We start from the raw sequence: 20553 nt of genomic DNA, 5'->3' as shown, positions 1-20553 counted from the left end.
ATCAATAACATTTTAAAGATGAGGAAACTGAGGTACACATCAACCAATTTTAATTACTTAAATGAGACTGTAAATTGCCCAACCAGACTAACTCTCTGACTCCTGTTCAAACCTCTACCAGTTAGACTGAAGTTGCGCAGATCCGATAAAAAGGCCACAGAAAGGAGAGACTGGAAAAGATTGCTTGGCTCATTGAAAGCTGATTCCACACGGGTCAGATATAACTGCTCTCTGAATCTTGCAGTAATCCTCAGTAATCTCTCAGTCATGCACTTTTAGCACCGTCAAACCAGTCAACAGAGGTATATTTGTATGCCTTGTCATGAAAAACACAAATAAAGGTATGACAATTGCATTCAAACATCATTTTAGATAGGAATCATATTTTTCATTTCTAAAATGCAATTCTGCTTCTATACCTGTTTAAAGCAGTATCTCTCCTTTAGCTGTCAGCAGTATTAAATTAAGGTTTATGACCTTACTGCAGATCAGTTGCTGGGGTAGATGGGCGGAATATCACAAATCAGCACAATCACGAGCATGTGTATGTGGTCTCTTTGAGTAGGGTGCAGTGATGCACCCTCACATCACAGCCAAATGCTTTACTGTGCAAAGCAGTGGCCCCAGAGTGGAAGAGCAATAGTTGTTCCAGGTAGAAACAGAAGCTTGCTGAGAAGAAAGTTGCATATTGTGCCCCTCTTCACTGTGCCAACCTCCGTGAAACTCTACAGCTATGTAAGTGCAACGAACTGTCATCAAGGAGCTAATTTTCACTTTGTTCAAAAACCAAGCAATGAACAATACCTCAAAAACTCAATGCATAATCAAAATGAAATTGCACATGAGCACTTGCTGTGAGGGAGAGCAATAGTATTGGTGACACATAACAGGTTTGCCACTGGAAGGGACTTAATGTGCATAGAGGCTATCCAGCTTTCAGTTCAGGGAAGTAAAAGGAAACACTGCAGTTTTACCCTACCTCCACACATCCCTGAACATCAGTATGTTGGTGGATGCTATGAGTCACTGGTGACCCTTCCAGCTGAATGCACTGAAAACTGCCTACATCTCAGTGCTCTGAAGGGATGGAGAAGTTAGCAGTTCTTTGCTCTTGTGTATCAGGCTGTGCTTCAAGGCCTTGCTACACTTGAATGAAATTATCCCAGGAGCAAAGCTGCTGAAGGTCAGCGGTCCTTAACATCAAAAAAAGCCTGGAGAATGACTCCTTCCTGGAGTCCGTGTCTCTGCCGGAGGATCTCTGCTAACCCTTGAGCATGCAGAAGGCTTACAAATTGGGAATGCTTACAGAAAAAAACAGATGTCAGCAAAGAACACAGTGATTAGCTCTGTGTAAGCCAAGGTACATACTGAAGATATTAGGAAAAGACATAAGAAGGAATGACATTACAATTCCAAGATGACCACCCAGGTTTCAGGCAGTCTCTCTACCTTCTCGTGACATGCTAAAAGACACTTTGGTTAATGCTTTCTATGCAAGATCTCTTTCCCAAACATATACTGAGGTACAGAGAGAATTCTAAGAGTTGACAAATATCATTACTCAGAATTACCATGCCCTGAGGATGAGATGCCTGTGGGTTGCTAGCCACAGTAGAATAGCTAGAAAAATGTTAAATAATATTAAAATAGCTTTTTAATTATTTTCAATACTGTGATAAGAATTTAATAAAACAGTTGCTATGTGTAAAGACAGATCAAGGAGACAGAACATCTTACATCTCCCTGTGACTCTAGATTTTCTCTAAGATCTTTACCCTTCAGTGAGTAGACTGTGCAATCAAACTCTCAGAAGATTTTTACACAGTTACTCAGAACTGACAGTCTTTTACAGTTCTCGTCTTCAAATTTGGCACCATAAAACGTATGCCAACCCAAAATATTCCTTTATATCCACTTTGTCAACAGGCTTTCTGTTGAGAGCAAGCTCCCCTTCAAGGTTCTTCCAATCCCTCTTACCCCCATTTTGCTAACTGATTCAGTTGGCTATTAATTAATCTCTTAACTATCATCAGCAATAGTATTAAATTCTCACAAATGTGCTACTGCTGTTATTATGTAAAATGCTCCTCCCAGCTGGATAGGTTTCAGCAAAGCATAACACCTTGTTGACTCCAGATAAATTTATACAATGCAGATGTTCCTCTTCCTGGCAGACAAATCCTTTATAACTGCAAAATAATTCATTATACAAGATAGAGAAGTAGGAGGACACAGAGTTTACCGCTCTTCTTCATCAAGACCTAGCAAACATAAACATTTGGGTACAAAACAAGTAATAAAAAGAGAATATGAAACAGGGGCTGCTAGCCCCACTGCTTGACCAACCTGATCTCCTTCTATGACCAGGTGACCCGCCTAGTGGATGAGGGAAAGGCTGTGGATGTTATCTACCTCGACTTCAGCAAGGCCTTTGACACTGTCTCTCGTGGCATACTCCTTGAGAAGCTGGCATCTCATGGCTTGGACAAGTGTACTCTTCGCTGGGTGAAAAACTGGCTGGATGGATGAGCCCAGAGGGTTGTGGTGAATGGGGTGAAATCCAGTTGGCGGCGGGTCACAAGTGGTGTTCCTCAGGGCTTGGTGTTGGGCCCTGTTCTGTTTAATATCTTTATCGATGATTTGGATGAGGGGATTGAGTGCACCCTCAGCAAGTTGGAGATGACACCAAGTTGGGAGGCAGGGTTGATCTGCTTGAGGGTAGGGAGATCTACAAAGAGATCTGGACAGGCTGGATTGATGGGCTGAGGCCAATCGTATGAAGTTCAACAAGGCCAAGTGCTGGGTCCTGCACTTCGGTCACAACAGCCCCATGCAGCGCTACAGGCTTGGGGAAGAGTGGCTGGAAAGCTGCCTGGCAGAGAAAGACCTGGAGGTGCTGGTTGACAGCCGGCTGAATATGAGCCAGCAGTGTGCCCAGGTGGGCAAGAAGGCCAACGGCATCCTGGCCTGTATCAGAAATAGTGTGGCCAGCAGGAGCAGGGAGGTGATTGTTCCCCTGTACTCGACACTGGTGAGGCTGCACCTCGAGTCCTGTGTTCAGTTTTGGGCCCCTCACTACAGGAAAGACATGGAGGTGCTGGAGCGTGTTCAGAGAAGGGCAACCAAGTTGGTGAGGGGCCTGGAGCACAAGTCCTGTGAGGAGCAGCTGAGGGAACTGGGGTTGGTTAGTCTGGAGAAAAGGAGGCTGAGGGGAGACCTTATTGCTCTACAACTACCTGAAGGGGGGTTGTAGTGAGGTGGGTGCTGGTCTCTTCTGTCAGGTGGCTGGAGATAGGACAAGAGGAAATGGCCTCAAGTTGCGGCAAGGAAGATTTAGGTTAGATATCAGGAAAAATTTCTTTACTGAGAGGGTTGTCAGACATTGGAATAGGCTGCCCAGGGAAGTGGTTGAGTCACCATCCCTGGAGGTATTCAAAAAGCGAGTAGACGGGGTACTCCAGAACATGGTTTAGTGGGCATGGTTGATGGTTGGACTTGATGATCTTGAAGGTCTTTTTCCAACCTAAATGATTCTATGATTCTAAAGCAAATGGGGTTAGTCTGACTTTGTGGCAAACAGGGGCAGAACGCTACCCATGAATAATTATGGGAAGGTCCAGAAGGAGGAGCAGAGCACATGGAAACAACATACAGAATACAACCCAGGCATACATGCACAGCATTCTGACTGACTTGGAGTCAAAAAATAATTAGGCATATAAGGAACTAAGAAAAGAGAAATATAAACCAGTTTCAGGAAACAGTGAAATTCTGTATACTGTTCACCAAAGATCTAGTGGATTGTGGTGCAGTTTCAAAGGAAATGTTGGGAAAAAACCCATCAGTTTAAGAGAGGGTTACAGTTAACAAGGTGTACAGAACAGGACTCACTCGACAGCACAAACCGCACACGCACAGTGAATAACAAAAAAGAACCACCAAAATTTCTTTTGGCCGTAAAATGGACTAGGGGAGACCTAAAGGTACTTTACATTTACACGTGTCTACACTTGGTCTTGAAGTATCAATTTAAAAGACCAATAATGATTAACATTAATTTTCGTACGCATTTCATCAAGTCTTCTCTCTCAGCAGTGGCCATCTTGGGGAGGTCAGCCATCTTAGGGAACACAAACTCTTCCTGTTTTTTACTATGATACACTGGTTGCTCTGTATTTGTAATTCTATTCATCTTAAGCTGCCCATGGTCCTCTCCGTGGTATAGTTAAGTTATACTGAGTGCAAAGGTGTTAGATACCCACCATATATTTTTACAAAGAGAACAGTTAAGATACCTGACTTCCAGCCCTCCTGGGGCTTTAACTTAATGGGATGTGGACGCAGTTCACCAGCTATAATGACTGTCACTGTCCAGCTACTCACATCACTGCAGTACCTCAAAGCCTGGAATGTAATCTGTAGTGCACAGGGAATCTACATTCAGAAAGTTTAGTGAAATACTATCAACAAAACCAACCACCCTGGAATTTGTACTTAAACGAGGAAAAATGTCTTGCCTCCTTTTCCAGGACTTCTTGATAAACAGCAGCAGGACTCTTATGCGGCAGTAGTTACAGTAAAGGCTCTCAACTCTACTTTGACCATGCCTCTCCTTTCCGTCCTGCAGGTAATTGCTGCTGCTTTTTAGTGAGCAATATATTTTTAAAGGAGTCTGTCAATGAGGTATCACAAAGATGATAAAAGTGCCTTGCCCTAGCATCTAATATGGACAAAATCAGTGATCCACTGTCCCACAGACAGTAACATAGTCAGAAAGCTGAGAGGCCTCTGCACCCACAGAAGCCAGGCCTTTAATGGGCAACAGCTGCTGCATTCTCTGAAAGATTTTCAGCAGAACAGTACAACAGCTAAGCAAACTAAGCCCTGGCAAAGACAGGGTGGCAAATCCAAATTATCGGCCCCCTGTGTGTGAAGCAGTTTCAGCACAGACAGTAGCAGTTCAAGATCTCTCCACGCTGCGAGAACTCATCCATCCTGCATCCGTTTTACCTCCCTCTCCTCTTCAGGTCAGTGACAATCCTGCTGGGAAGGTCTCTGGACAACTTTGTTCGTCTCTGCTAGCAAAAAGTAGAAGTGAGAGAAGAGAGAAGACTCACAGCAGTCACTAGGCCTCTTGCAGGTAGACCATGACTAAGTTACCAGCTCATCCAGGGTATTCTCGGAAATAAAAAGCCTGGCATCCTTTTCCCAATACCCAATAAAAGGAAGAAAGAATTAAATAATCAGGGACCGAGCACAAACCAGCCAAAGCACAGGAGCCCAGCATCATTTTTTGAGGTACTTCAACCAGCGCTCCATTTGTGTGTGCAGGGGCCTTGAATTGCTAGCAAATCACCTTCAGAAATGCTGCCTATCAAATAAGGAATCTGACGGTCAGGATTTTTAAATTGGCTCTTATGCTGTGACCTTGGATAAGTCTCTTCACTTCTTCAAGCTTCCATCTCACTGCCTGTGACAGAAAGAAATAACACTTTGTGGGGGATATGTGGCCTCACTATTGTTTAGAACTAGCACTAGGTGAATAGCTTATTTTTGTTTGCACAGAAAAAAATAATCTCATTTTTAAGAGCTATCTAAAATGAAAATGTCCCCTGTAGAAGAAAAATGTTTGCTCAGCATTACTCTAAAAGATTTTATTTGTTCTGAAATAAAATATTGGTTAGCTCCAGGAAACTTGTTACTGTTCAAAATTTGTTTCATTTCAGATATATCATCCCTCCTTTATGCCTTTTAACATCATTTCAAATAAAAAAATAAAAAAAATAAAAAAAATAAAGTCCAGGGTTAAGCTGTTAAAATCTAGTTTCTTCCCTCACTTTTTTTTGTCAAAACACTTACTTAACTTTGACCAGAATTTTGAATAGCTTAGTCCCACTAAGTTGCATTTTTAACAAACCTAGAGTGAAAATGGAGATGCTGCTTAGCCTTGTGTAACACATGGAGGGTCTCAAGTGAAAGGCTATACTGAGCGTATCACTAAATGCTAATCACAAGCACGGAGGGTGACAGAATCACTCTAGTCATTACCACATGCTAATGCAGCATCTGTCTGAGAAAGCCCTGGGTCATTTCAGCTTGGTCCTGTCCCCTGAAATCTACTCATTCAGACAGTGCACCAAAGACAACTTTTTACCACGTTAGCACTGACAGGACTAACAACATTCTCTCCATTTGGCATGTATTAAAACATGCAAGTATTAGCAAAACACAGATTTAACTGAGGCAACCTCAGATTTGGAGAGTAGTTAAAACCAACCATGAAGCCTGCACAGTTTCACATGAGCACTGTGGAGGTATTACACTGCTATTGCCTTCTCAGTGAGCAGCAGTATGGAAAACAGTTAATGTAAACTCAACATTAAAAATTTCACTGACAATTAAGGTGACAGATTAAACTGATCTACATGCAATCTGCAAACTGATTTGGCATTCACTGATTAATGCAGTAAATTAAATACTAACATCTCACATGCAATGTTATAAATCACTAACTTCACTCAGCAATGTATATGTGGTGTCAAACAATTTTTGATGCTGTGTAAGTTATTAATTTTTTCATAGGTGAAGCACTGAGTATCTATTACAGTTTTAGGATGAGATTATGAACAGTGACTTTCAATTTCTGACCAAAATTACTTCCAGACTTTGTCACTGGAGTACTTGATACTACTATAACTGCTCAGATTTCCAAAATTCAAGTGGAAATTGCTTTTCATATAGCAATAGAAACCTACCAGCACCAAGTCTGGACCCAAGCTTCTTAGTGTATTTGAAGGTGGAGAGATGCTTTAGAAATGTGATTTATTTCTCAAAAAAGGTGCTTTCAAGAAATGCTCGTCTCTGAGTTCTGCTGATACTCAATATAATACAGATCTACTGCTTGAAGAAACTGCAGCAAGAAATGCCACAAGATCTAAGTATTTTGCTCAACTACTGGAAACAAGGCAGAGTCCCTCTCATGCTTTTCCATGGATGTTACTCTCCATACGTCAACAGACCCCAAGTATTTTTAACTATACAGTCACAAATTCTCAAGGTGAAGGTATTCCCCTCCACAAATCCCAGGCAGTGCAAGGCTCTAGCCTTAGCAACAACACTTCAGCTCATGATTGTCAACACTAATGAGTTAAACTGGACTGTAATGAGATCTTGGAGTTATTTGTAGCTGTGGTACAGGTAAGTCCCTTTGGTTGCAGGCAGGCATCCTCCCCCAGCTGCATTGGCAGGAGAGGTTATTGTCTCCATCTGTTCAGGACCACTTTCCCTCCTGATCCGCTGATGAAGCAGCATGTGCAAAGTACTCCCTAATTTATTTCAGGCAAAGTCACACGGGTAAGACCAGAACAACAGTTCTTACCTACTCAAGGATTTTATGTTAACCTCTCTCATTTTCAAATGGCAGCTGCTCTCTGGGCTGCATTAAAACATCTTACAGACTCTTGTGACCTGCTTAAAGATTAGAGGAGCAAAGCTGCAATACAGTGGTGCTACAAGGTAGAGCAGCAACTCAGTGGCTGTGCTCTAGTCACTTAAAAAACCCCCATCATTCTAATACGTGAGATAATTCTGATACATGATAATATTCTTACTATTCCATGCGAAGCAATTTATGGAAGACGGAATTTCCCTTTTTTAAAAGGGGCATACTGTGGAACATCAGACTGCTAACTCCCATTTCCTTTGCAGCTTTGGGAAAACTTGTAAACACAGCTTGGTCTTTATCTGAGATATTCAGCTCAAGTCTGCTTCTAAAACAAGGAGAATGGAAAAAAAAGCAACTGCAAGCACGCTCAAGTTTGGAGGAAATTCTGTGTCAGTTTAGAACTGCACAAGAGGGACCTTTCTTTAAATCAAAGATGGAGATAAAAGGGTGTGTTTATGTACGGGAAATCATAGCAGCTTTTTTGCAGAATAGTATTTGAAATTATTAAAACACAATGCACATATAACCAAAAAAACTAGATACAATTGTCTGTTGAGAAAAAAATTTTGTTTTAAATTTTCCTAAAAAAGAAGAAACATTGATTATGCTAACGTAATGAAACAGAAATTCCCTGACATGACTCTTAATGGTATATCATGTCTAAGAAATCCTGTCAGTTGAAATTTGGGCTAGAACTCAATGATCTCCAGGAACTGGATTTGAAATGACTAACTCCTGAACATAACCCGATATCCTTGCAGAAGTATGATGAATTAAAGTTCAAGGCAAATGCTGCATGTAATATAGATCTTAACCTCATTTAGAAGCAATGTTGTTTAAGGCTTTATTAAGGGATTGAGTTACTGCTTCTGCTTAAACAGAAGTGACAGAGGCATTCACAAGGGTAATAAAAATAAACAAGATAATGCAAGAGAGGGAATTGCACCTACTAGTAAGGAGGTAACTGAAAAAATAATGTGGATCTCCTATTACCACTCTTTGGAAAGCAGCATAGGACAAAATGTCCAAATGCAACTCAATTTAAGTAGATTTTTCAAAAAGCCTTTTTTGAGGTCTCCCATAAAGGAATGTGGTCAACAACAACAACAACAAAAAAATCAAAGCTTTTACATATAAGTGATTTTGTGAGGATGCAGAGAAGCAATATGATCTACAGGGCTCCATTAGAAGGCTCTTGGCTGCAGCTCTGCTTCTACCAACAACCACATTTGACAAACCACTTCTGTATCTGAATGTTCTTCTGTGTGAAAGGACAGGTTTTGGTTTGGTTTTGGTTTTTTTTCCTTAGAAATATTCCTTCTTTTCTAGACCCTTTCATAAAGTACCTACAGAGGGTAAAAACCCAGGGCTGATTTCTGGTTTATAGCTTATACAGGTTTCCCAGAACAGCTGGTGGTTTTGTTTTTAGTGCAGAGAGGCTTCTAGGTCTGACTGGAAGCATCCTGTCAAAGCTGCACAAATGAAGCTTCTTTTGGTAATGCTGGTATTGTAAAGTATTCCTGGATAGCACTATTAATCTTGCACTCAACAGCCATTTAATTTTTTTCAGGGTTTATCCTAACAGACTCTGAATAAACTCCTGCAAAATAATTACTGTAAAATGATTTATCTAGCATGCTAACCAGTGAGCACTGAGGATGTTCAATAGAGAATACGTTTCTTAAAGATATCTTGCCTGACACTATTCATTCGAAAGTGAGGAATTGATGGGCAGACTTTATAGATTACAGGTATTAAAGCACCCACTGGCTTTAAAAGGATAGTTCTGTTAGAAATTCCAGGCTACAATTCTTCAAGCAAAGCATTGTCCCCTTTCTGACACTCTGATGATGCTATGATGCTAAAGGTGGAATGAATTGCCCTCTGAAGTGCCTCTTTTTCTCTCTGTTGACTACAGAGGGACCCTACAGACTAGCTTTGACATGATGCCTAACTTTCAGATAGCTGAAGTCACAAAAGATGAATACCACCTTGTCTAACTTCATACAACAAAGCATCTGAATGTCTGAACTAAATCTTGCCTAGGGAGATTGAATCCCATGATGTTGTGAATTAGATGACTGGTTTATTATACAGATTTTATTCCCTGACAGTTCACTTGAGGTCTAGACTGAGAATTGTGCCGAACTGCTTGGGAATTAGCTTTCCAAGTTGGAGTTCAGGATAACACTTTTTTTGTCTTCTATCCACTGAAAATATTTTCTGGCCTTTGTTCAAATGCTAAAAAAAGCAGCCAACATCAGCAGAATGTAGATTTGTTTAAAAAGAGGTCTCCTATACACTCTTAAGACAAAGAAATAAGAAGAAAGGGACAAGTCCTTTGCTTGGCTTTGTAAACTGGAAAAGAAACTGTCTTCATTTCATCTAATGCCTTTCCTATGCACTCTTTATGAACATTTGGCGCTTAGTAAAACCCACACAAGTACAGCAAGATTCCTTAGGCAAACAGTGAAACTCTGCCATGACCGAGCTCTCTGCCTGAGTAACTTTCGGAATGAGTGCAATTTTCTAAAGAGGAGTCCCCAAAGACAGCACTCAATTATACCAACATGGTCGCAGCTTAGGCATTAACTAAAAACTCAAAGCTGACAGCAAGTCTACTCTTTCCTGTTTCATCAGTCAAATCCCTTGACTTGTTAGAGATGCACCAGTAAACTGCTGGTTATTGTTGCTGCCACAAATGTCCTGATTCTGTTCACTCATTACTTCTCTCTCATTTCTAGGATTGATGAAAGGGCTATTCAAAATTGTTTCCATTTCCTCACAACTAATTCCATCCCAGGTGTCAGCTAATCTAATGCTCACTCACTGTGGCCTGGCCAAAGGGCTTTGGTCATCTTTATCCATCTGTTGCCACTCACCTTTGTATTTCCACTTTGGAATTCACAATCTAATTTCTTTGTCCTTTGCTTGTACTCAGTGCACAGCACAGACCAGACTCACCTGTGAATACTACTCTGATATGGTATAGCAATATGAATAAGTGGAAACAGTAATAAACTCCTCTGTAGCATTTACAGAACAGTATCACTGTGGGCTTGGAGTGTAGGAAGAGTAATTTTACACGACTGACTGCCATTTGGTGGCATCCTGCCCAGTCATGACACTTTGGTTTCATTTTGGCAATTACCCTAATTGTCCAGGAAAGGAATGCACTGTTTACCTGAAAAGTAAAAAAATAATATGAACCAGAGGGTGCTCTGACTGCTATTACACTTGAGAAAGACAACTGTAATGCATTACAGAGGCTGCTGATGTCTGGTACTGCTAGTAACAGAAGAAGCAAGTAGAAGCACATTTATTATAATTTAAGGGGAGCTACATGAAGTCACAAATTAGCCCACATTCTACAAATCAACAATTAAGACTACTTGCTACAATATAAACTTATAATGGAGTAATAATCGCCCTAAAGGTTTTGTGATGAGATGATATAGGCATGAATGTTTTATGACTAAAGGGAAAGAGGAGGAGCAGGCTTGTCCAAAGGAGAGAAATTGTCTGATTTCACTTGGCAGCAGATGGAGGTGCTTCAAAGATGAAATTAGAAGAAAACAGAAGACAAACACCATAAGCGTAGAAGACCACTGCAAAGCACTCTGTGCAAAGATGAGCAGGTCAAACATCTCTTGGAGTAGAACTTTTTTCCAACATATGATAGAAAAGGTTATTTTGCATTTCTCACTTGTCTTAATCAGTTGTAAGTTATATTTTTAGAAAATATACTTTGTACAAAATGTATTTTGCAATCCAATTTTTAAAAAATCAGTTTAACTTTATAGTAATATGTATCACTGCAAACACTAAGCGTTAGCTCCAACCTCCTTTACCTACAGTGAAAGAACAGCTAGAACTTAAACCTAACTCTTCTGTTGGCTGTGAAGAGCCCAGCAATAACAAGGAAACTAGTCCAAGTTTGAAGTTCCTATCAAACCTTGTTAGGCTCCTCCATTTTCAAAAGCTTTGATAAATATACTGTGACTGATCTTCAGCTGATACAAGTAGTCAAAGCTCCAACAGTTAATGGAATGATGTGCAGCGTGCTTTTTTACAGCTTTCACTAACAGAAGCTCCACCCAAGTAACTTCATAGTTACTCCCTTCCTTTACTTCAGGAAATAGCTCACATGCAGTAAATACTTCCGTTACTTTGCTGTCTAAGCCACTTGGCAATTTTTGTAGACAGGTGAGTCACTTTACTACTGTTTTGTTACTGATGTACAGTAAAAGTGCCTGATGAGTTAATACTGTTGTCAAAACTTTACACTGAGTGGTTCTGATCTTAAGAGTGATTGCTTTATTTTTGTTATGGTTTCATTAACATATGTTCATAAACACATGTACATACACTTTATTCCATGAGGTGCTATAAGAGTCAACAGTGACTTTCCATAAATCAATAGCAACGTTGATAATATTGCAGAAATATTGAAATTTCATCATTTCCATATTCATCTTTTTCTGTATTGTGTAACATGATGCTGGATTTACGCAGTTGTTGCTTACAGCTCTAAATGACGTCTTAAAAATCCAATACATACTTTAGGCTTAAGTGCATGGAATGTTCACTGCTGTAGTCTCCACAAAATCATTTATTCTAGATTGTGGCTCACACAAATCAACCAAAACAGCTTAGATCCCAGTATGCCACAACCTATCATCTCACATAACCAGACAGATGGCCTCTCAACCCTCAAAGTTTTCAGGTATAAAAATAGTTGCTTTGTTCATCTCTATTCACATCAAATGAAAAATCCACCACTGATACTATTTTTCAAACATGATAAGTCTCTCTGTAAGAGTTGACTAAATTATATTTCCTTGTAGATCTAAAAAACATTTCCAAACCTCTTATTTTGCTTACAAATTTGCTGGTAGTCCATCAATCATGCCCCATGAACAACAGACTTCAATCTGGAATTGGACCCAGAATCCAGCTGGCTCATTTAAGTGCTTGCAATCTCGCAGTTGTACAAAACTTCAGCACTTCAGCTGGCAATCATTTAAAGAAGGGGGGGGGGGGGAGTATTCTTAAAAATTTCTTTCATGTAATAAAACCTGACTGGTAATTTAAGATCCTGCCATCCATGTATGACTTCTGGATCAATATGCCTTACTAGCAGGGCTTTCAAAGGCTCAATTCATAAAAGCCCTGCATGCTTCATTTACGGAGGTACTCCAGAAAACTGCCTCCATGGAAGCACAGTGCACAGTCTGTCCCTTCTCATCCTCACAGGTGGAAGGCATGCCTCAGTGCAATTCAGTAACGATGGCATTTTTTTAAAACTCCTGGGGGACTATGGAGCATGGTTCCTATTAATTTGTGCTCCTAAGTCACTTGGCAGCTTTTGAAAGTTCCTCTTTCCCCACGTTTTTCATGACTTCAAAGTAAAAGAATCGCAACATACAGGTTTAATGATCCTGACCAAGACTCTGATGTGCAGCTACTGGTTGTGCGTTTCCAAACACAGCATAAAGAAGTCTAATTTGTTGAAAGGGCATGCACTCCTTTTCAGAAGACTTTGGTCCCCCGTTACAGATTCTTAAATTTTTCAGGGGAAAATTGGTGCATCAGGTTTAGTCAGTTGGCATTTCTATTTATGTCTTATGGATTTGATTTGGAATTACAAGGCTGAGGCTTTTTGCTTTCAGTTGTTCTATTGCAGAGCATCTACTTCACTGTATCCATCACTGCTGGCACCAATGTGCCACACCTCTCCCATACCAGATACAGTGCAGAATTATTACACAACGTCTGTGGTTTGGTGCAGCAATTGGTTTGCTAAGAAAGTTGGCAGCAGTAGACCATGCAGAAACAGAACAGCAGGACAAAGCAAGCAGGGCTCCCTGAGGCAGAAAGAGGAATGTTTTGGACAAGAAAAGGGAAGAGCTGAACAGTGTCTTTTAACAAGACTGGGGCAGAGTTGCAATGAGACCTCTCAGACACAGAAAACAAGCTAAACTTGAATACTTCAGAAGATAAGTCCTGAGGTACAGAAGTGCCCTGAGTCAAAATCTAAAGAACTCTCTACTATGGTAAAGAAAGAGGAGGAATTATACCTTTTCTCAATCTTGTATGTTTTGTACCACTGCAGAGCAGCGGTACCTCAGAATCCAGCATTGGTATGTATGACGCTTATGCAGGCTTTTAAAAAAAATAAGGTTCTTGCTGCTGACATCATTTCGTCATCTACTACCTGGAAGCACACACAGAAAATCTTTCCTTCTTGTCCCATCTTCCCATTCTTGTTCTTCATTTCCAAAAATTATTTTGCTCATCAGTGCCCCTCAGGCTCTTGTGAGTCATGCCAGAAAAAGGGACTAGCTTCCACCCGAACATCCCACATATTTATCTTTGCATTTGATAATTTTAATTGTTAATTGATTAATCCTTTCGCATTTCATTCAGTTTTCACAATTCACTGAATGTCCCTCAGTCTCACTTGGTTTCTTTTCCGGTTCAACAGATTATCCATCTAGTTAGTTCAGTCTGGTTGATTGAGTGGCTATCTGATTAAGTTTGATTGCTCTAGTTAATTAATTGGATTGTAAATATTTATTCCAGTCACTTTCTAACTGGTCAAACTCTTTAATCATTTCCACTATCTAGACCAATTATTCCTGCCTGATATCCTGTCATTTGTTTTCAGTGTTCCCGGTATATCGCCTTCTCTCTTTTCCTCATCTCTCCCTCTCTCATTTATTCTTTTGCTCACGCAGTCTGACTCCTATCCTTTTTGCTTGATCATCTCCCCTTCCTGTTCTGACTTTCTAAGCTTCCCTGCTGTCTCTCACCTCTTCTCAAAGACCACTGTAATTCTTCACAAACATGAATCAAGTTGCATAGCCAGGTCTTAACATCTTCAAACATCTGCCCTGCTTAAATCAAAAACCTTTCCTACAGCTAACAGGGAACTTCATGGATCTCTATAAAACAAAACTCAGAGCAAACTACCCCTGACTTTGTTTTAGCAAAATCAAGGTTCTGCATGCCCTTTGTTACAGGGTAGCAGTCTTTTGAAAATGTACAGCTTTATTATGGAGAGAAAAAGGGAGAGATAGACTACCATCTACTTACACAATGGAATCAGCTTGCATAAATCTTTGAATCTGGAGTAATACTGGTTTAAAATCATTCGGTCATCCATAAATCATCATTGTCCTCCCCATTTCTCAAGTGATAATAGTGAATCCTATGATTGTTTCAATAAATCCAAGCAGTTAAAACATCACAAGAACTAAGTGGCAGCAATTAATAGTAATAAAAATAAGTTCAATTTGGGGAAAGCAGATTACAGAGTTCATTTTCTTTCACTGAATCAATGGCTCCCCTGTTGAAATAAGCCTTAATTAAGGGAGAAGGTCAGGATAAAAATCATATACAGCATTAAAAAGATAATGTATTGGCCAATTCTTCAAGGTGTTAAAAAGTACTTAAGACCCACAACTGCCAACATTTGCAGGAGAACTGAGGGATCTCCAGTGTCTCTCAAGCAGTTTCCAGTACCTCTTACGAGCAGGCCCTTGTCGTGATTATTAAAGCTTTGGATTTTAAAGGCCGAGATTTCTCAATTCTGTTTCTTAACCCAAATCACCTAACCTTTTTTGAATTACAGTAGATGAGCCTGCCTACTCTTGTGAGACAGTAACTTTGTCTAAGAAATACCCACATTCAGTCCTGCTGTGACAGATTCCAGCCTTTCCACCTTCTGTATGAATACATCAATTTTAAAAACCAGGTTTATGAGCATTATTACACCATCTAAACCATTTCTTTATACATCCCTCCTCATATCTCAAAAAAACAACCATCAGTTGATTACCAAATAGAACAACAGAACACTAGGTCCCATTCACCAACATACTGGCATGATAAACCTATGAAAACCAAATGCTCTAGATATTCAGGTTCATTCCCCCACCCCCCGCTTTGGTGAGTACACTAATGTTCTAAATAGGTTATTTAACATAACCATCACTGTCTAAATTTGGCTCCACAAGAAGTAGGTGTTCACAGTCAGCAACTGAAATGCATAATCACTAATTCATTACTGTAAGAAGCCACTCTACCACTAACTGAGTTACTGTGCCTTTTCTAGCAACAATATTAAGACTAAATTTGCTTAATTTTTTATTCCTAGCATTACTGTAACTTAATTTTAAAAAGATAAAAATGAAAAATGAAAACAAAGATAAGCCCCATAACAAGTGCATTAAATTTATTTTTCTTAAATGGGCACAAACCACAAGTGAAATAATTTTCACTTTGGAATTACCTTAAAATGACTTAACTTCACTACAGCCACCACACTCATCTGTAAAACAGTTTTTTCTCCAACACAAGATGCCTACAGGATTAAAACACTAGCAGGTTAGAGATGGTTTTTGGCACACAACCTGAAGTCAGAATAATCAGTCATACCTCAGGAGGGGAGCAGACGTGAATGGGGAGGAAGGTGGTTGCCAAAGCATTTGGAGGCAAATATTCTTAAAATAGTAAGGCTTCTCCAAATGCCTACTTAGTGAAATTAGATCCACGGGAAAACCAGCTCAGTGGAACTGTATAAATAGCACAGGCCACTCCAAGGAAAATGCAGCCGATCTGCCTAATTTTATTATTTTTTTTTAAATGAAGGATACTCAGAACTTAATCCAAACATACTGAATAATTCCCATTGACTTCAATTAACTCTGGATCTATCCTCTGGCTTGGTAAGCTCCTTAACCATGGCATTAATGCCAAAGGAAATTCTCCAGCTTCATTTACACAAAAATGACCTGGATAGGACAAGTATTATGGTAAATCCTGGTCCTAAACCTCAAATAGAGACAAATACTTCTGAAATTTAAGACTACTCTTTTTTTTTTTTTTTTTAAATCATGTCTGTTTTTCAGTTTTATAACAATGGCACAATACTGACTGTGCTTATTATTCTGTTCACCTGTTGCCCTGAATTTCTGGACAGTGATGGATCTCCAGACCACGTAAGATGACATGGCTGATTACACTGAAAGTACATGTCTTCTCTCCACTGTCCCATAATTACAACTAAGCAAATAATTAATAAAAAAAAAATTGACACAATTAAGTTAGTTTCTTCATAAATATTCTGTAAACATCTTACAATTTTGCTCAAGTGAAACTTACTTAAAAGTTATACAAAATTTTTTATGAATTAATTATTAACATCTAAATTAGCTGTAAGTGTGTCATGTGGGACTTCAATTAGAAACCCCTGTTTAAATTCTTTACAGTGATAACAATCACTGGAACAACCTCCCCAGGGACATGGTGGAGTCCCCATCACTGGAGGTTTTCAAGATGCAGCTGGTCAGGGTGCTAGATAATCTCACCTAGGCTCCCTTTTCCATGAAAGGTTGGACCAGATGATCTTTTGAGGTCCCTTCCAACCTGGGCTGTTCTACGATTCTATCAGACACACTGATACTATTTCAGTTCTTGGTTTGGAAGAGGTTAACTTTTCCAGGCAATTTTCCAGTAGGAAGCATCAAGAACTCATTTTGAAAAGGGGCTCACTGGTATTTCATTAAGTTCAGTTAACCACAACATCCTGTCAGCAAATTAATTTATAAGACAAACTGCAGAAAGTGAGCATACGTGGGAAAACTGAGATGATACATATTCAGGTTTTGTCTGAATACACAAAACCATCATTTTGGTAATGATTCAGATACATAAGTAATCCTGTTTGGAGAAAGCCCTTATTGATTTCCTGCAGTTGATTCATAAATCTGTTGCTAGACTATTTATCAAACAGAATCATGAAAAATACTATCTGGCAGTTGCTCATATTTCTTCATACATCTTGCAAATCCATATTCTTACTCTTCCCTCACTACCTCTTTTTCCAGTAAAAGCACCTTCAGGTCTTCAAAATTTTTCCTTTCTTGAGAGATGCTCTGCTTTGGATCAAAGATTTTGCTTTTAGTACAGCCTTAACTTCGACTTTCAGAAATCTGCATAGGTATTATAACCATGAGATCATTACAGAACTAACTACTTACCAGTTCTGAAGGTAATGAGTGTATTTCTGTGTACTTTCAGTATCTACTGAAAAAAGTTATTGCTGAGTGGACAGAAGCATTAACTTAATCAACAACACACAGTCTCTCCCTTCTCCAAAATAAATGTTTTTTATGTTGCTTACTGAGCTTGAAAACTTGAAAGCTAAGTGCTTCCTCTTGGACAGGCTGACTGTCTGAAATAACTGCTTTTAACAGCCTCGGAGCATCATTAAACCTTTAACACATTTTAAAAGCATTTGATCTCCATGCCCCTTACTTAAAAAGTTACTTAGAATTGGTAAATCGAACACTGCTAAGTAAAACAATGTCTTATCATTTACTTGTGCTTACTATTAAGTACTTTAATTAAGACTTTTGGAAATAAGTTAGCAAATTAATTAATTTACAACTGCAATAAAAAATCAGTAAGAAACCCATTAAATATCATTAATAAGTCAATACATTACTTAGGAAATGAACTCTATTTTTATTACTAGAAATTACCATCAACTATAAAATGCCACCATACCAATTACTTTACTTGTAGAAGGAACAAATTCTTAAATGACATTATTAAATTAATATATTACTTCTATGCAATTTGTAGGGTTTTTTTGCTTTGGATACTGCACTTATTTAAATAGTAAGTTGTAAGATAGAAAATTAGACAATCAATAGTTTAGGTTTTACACACTGACAAACACAATCTGCTTCACATTTAAGACAGCAATTGAAAGTCAATTGGCTGTAGGATGATGAGCAATGCTACCTTTTAACTGTCCTGATCCAAAACCTATAGAAATCCAAGCAGCCTTTCTATTGACTGTAGGGGCTTTCTGACTGGAATTTAATCCTATGGTTCAGGAAAACTTTCTGTGAAAAAAAAAAAAAAGCACTTAGCACATGTCAAGTGCTAAAAAGCCCTTGAAGAATTAAAGCCAGAGGATGGAGTACAGAAGAACAGTGGTGATGAACTACAGCAATGATAAGAGATGCACCAAATACAGTTTTGGCCAATCCTGAGCATTTAAAAAAAACCCAACCAAACCACACACACACCCCCCAACCCAAAACCAAATGAAACCCCTCAATCTGTAAGGGCTTTCCTTTTTTCTATCAAGCCAAGCCAATCAAGACTGATTATATGATGGGAATTGGGAAATGTGAAGATATTTCAAGTGACAAATCACTTTGATTTTCCAATCTGCTGCACTGTTGAATGAAAATAGGGAAAGGTGGAGCACAATTAAGACATTGCAATGATAGAGTTGTGCTTCCACTCAACAATTTTTAGCTACATGGGATATGAATCTAGAATTTTTAAATTTAGATTTTTTTTTAAAAAATGAGAATTTTATCAGTATCTGAATTTATTTTTTTTAATTCCCCATTCAATCCCAAATAGGCTGTTATTTGTTCAGTTCAAATGCAGTAAAAATCCCATCTTTTCCATGATTAAAGAAACTAAAAAAATGGATTTCCCAATGCTTAAAAGCAAATCCCAACCTCAAACTTCCACTTTCTTCAAGCCCCTTTTGGCATCTAATTTAGATCCAAACCTGCACCCACCTACGGAAATGGTAGCCTAATTTCCTAAGATTGTCTATGCACCTTAATTTACTTTTAAATTATGTATATGGCCTTCAAAAGGCTTAGAAAAATTAGGCCGAAGGCTTGTTACTGTTTTTCAGATGTTTCTTTCCCAAATTCACCCAGGTTTTAGGTGCTTCAGTGACATTAAAGTATCCAAGTAGCTAAGCTGCCCAAAGGCTTCTAACAGCTGCAGAAGAATTAGATTTAGATTAATCTTTTCTTATTGCTTTCCCTATTTTCTCCAAGCCTAAGGTGCCACTCTCAGCTGCTCATCATCACCTTCCTTCTTGTAAAAGGACACAGTACCACATCTTCAGCTGTGTGCATAGAGCTTAGCAGTTTCAACCAACTGAAAAAAGAACAAGTGGTTTTATTCCCTGGTGGTATTATTCATACACCGTGCCCTGTAAGCAGAGCAGGGGAGTAGCCAGTTGCTACAAATCTGTAGACAAAATGGAAGATTTGTTCCTTCTTTTGCTCACAATATATCTTAATAGCCTCAGCAGCTGACATCTGTCATCTGCAGAACAGTGCCCAGTATTGGTATGAGCTCACTCAGCCAACATTATCTTTTCACTCAGCTGACTGTCACCTAGAGCTCTCCTTCAAGCACTCCCAAGAGAATTCATGTACCTTCATGGGAGCTGAATATCTCCCATTGTCTGTCATAAAATTTGTTGCAATGAATTCCCAAAGCACTGTGGATCCGAATGACTTCTGTCCAGTTCACTTTTGTTTTGGGGAGCTGAAATACTGTCTTTTCAGCCTTAGAGAGATACCAAGATGCATTCAGTACATCAGCGGCAGAACAGGTGCTTTCTGTCTGAACATGCCTTGCACTTTCAGCACAATGTCAGGCTGTTCCTTGTTGGAGCTTAGAGATCACCTTTATGTACGGACAGTGCAATAAACCCCTTAATACAATTGGCCTTTGCTGAGAGCAATGCAAATAACCAAAACAATGTATATCCTCCAGCAGATTTCCCTGTTCCAGACAGGCTGAAAAGAAGGACATGCAGCTCAACTTAGCAGTACTCCAAATAAATAAAATGGACAAAAGGTAATGTGTTAAGTGCTATAAGTAACAATATTCTTCACTGACATGCCAACTAAAGATTTCAGTATGATTCACAAGCTCCATAAAGGTGGTAGAAGTAAAATGCAGCTGCTTCTGGCATGGAGCACTAAATTTACATACTTGAATTGATAACAGAGCTTGTATTTAAAAAAGTAACCCCCATTAAGGTTGCCCGTTATTAAAATTCCATGCACTGCACTGAGCTATTAGGGGTTACTCAGCAATAACTGCTTTGGAACATTGCCAAAACCCATATTTTTATTAGAATCAAGTTTTCCACAGTTGTTTAAAAAAACAACCCTGAAATTTGTTACCAGGAACATTAAGAAGATGGCTTGCAAGCTATCTGTCTAGGAACCACTCATCTGTTCTACTTTTTGCTTCAGAAAGTG

The 20553-nt window shown here is 39.2% G+C and overlaps 1 protein-coding gene across 1 annotated transcript in view; it reads right to left on the bottom strand.

Moving 5' to 3' along the window:
- Positions 1–20553, bottom strand: part of ALK (anaplastic lymphoma receptor tyrosine kinase) — a 219971-nt gene that overhangs the window by 83756 nt on the left and 115662 nt on the right. The gene's annotated exons all lie outside the window — the stretch shown is intronic.

This window comes from Haliaeetus leucocephalus, unplaced genomic scaffold, assembly GCF_000737465.1.
Source record: "Haliaeetus leucocephalus isolate CR32 unplaced genomic scaffold, Haliaeetus_leucocephalus-4.0 Scaffold577, whole genome shotgun sequence".
NCBI classification, from domain to species: domain Eukaryota; kingdom Metazoa; phylum Chordata; class Aves; order Accipitriformes; family Accipitridae; genus Haliaeetus; species Haliaeetus leucocephalus.
Note: the sequence above shows the minus strand (reverse complement) of the source record. Positions and strands in the feature narration are given on the sequence as shown.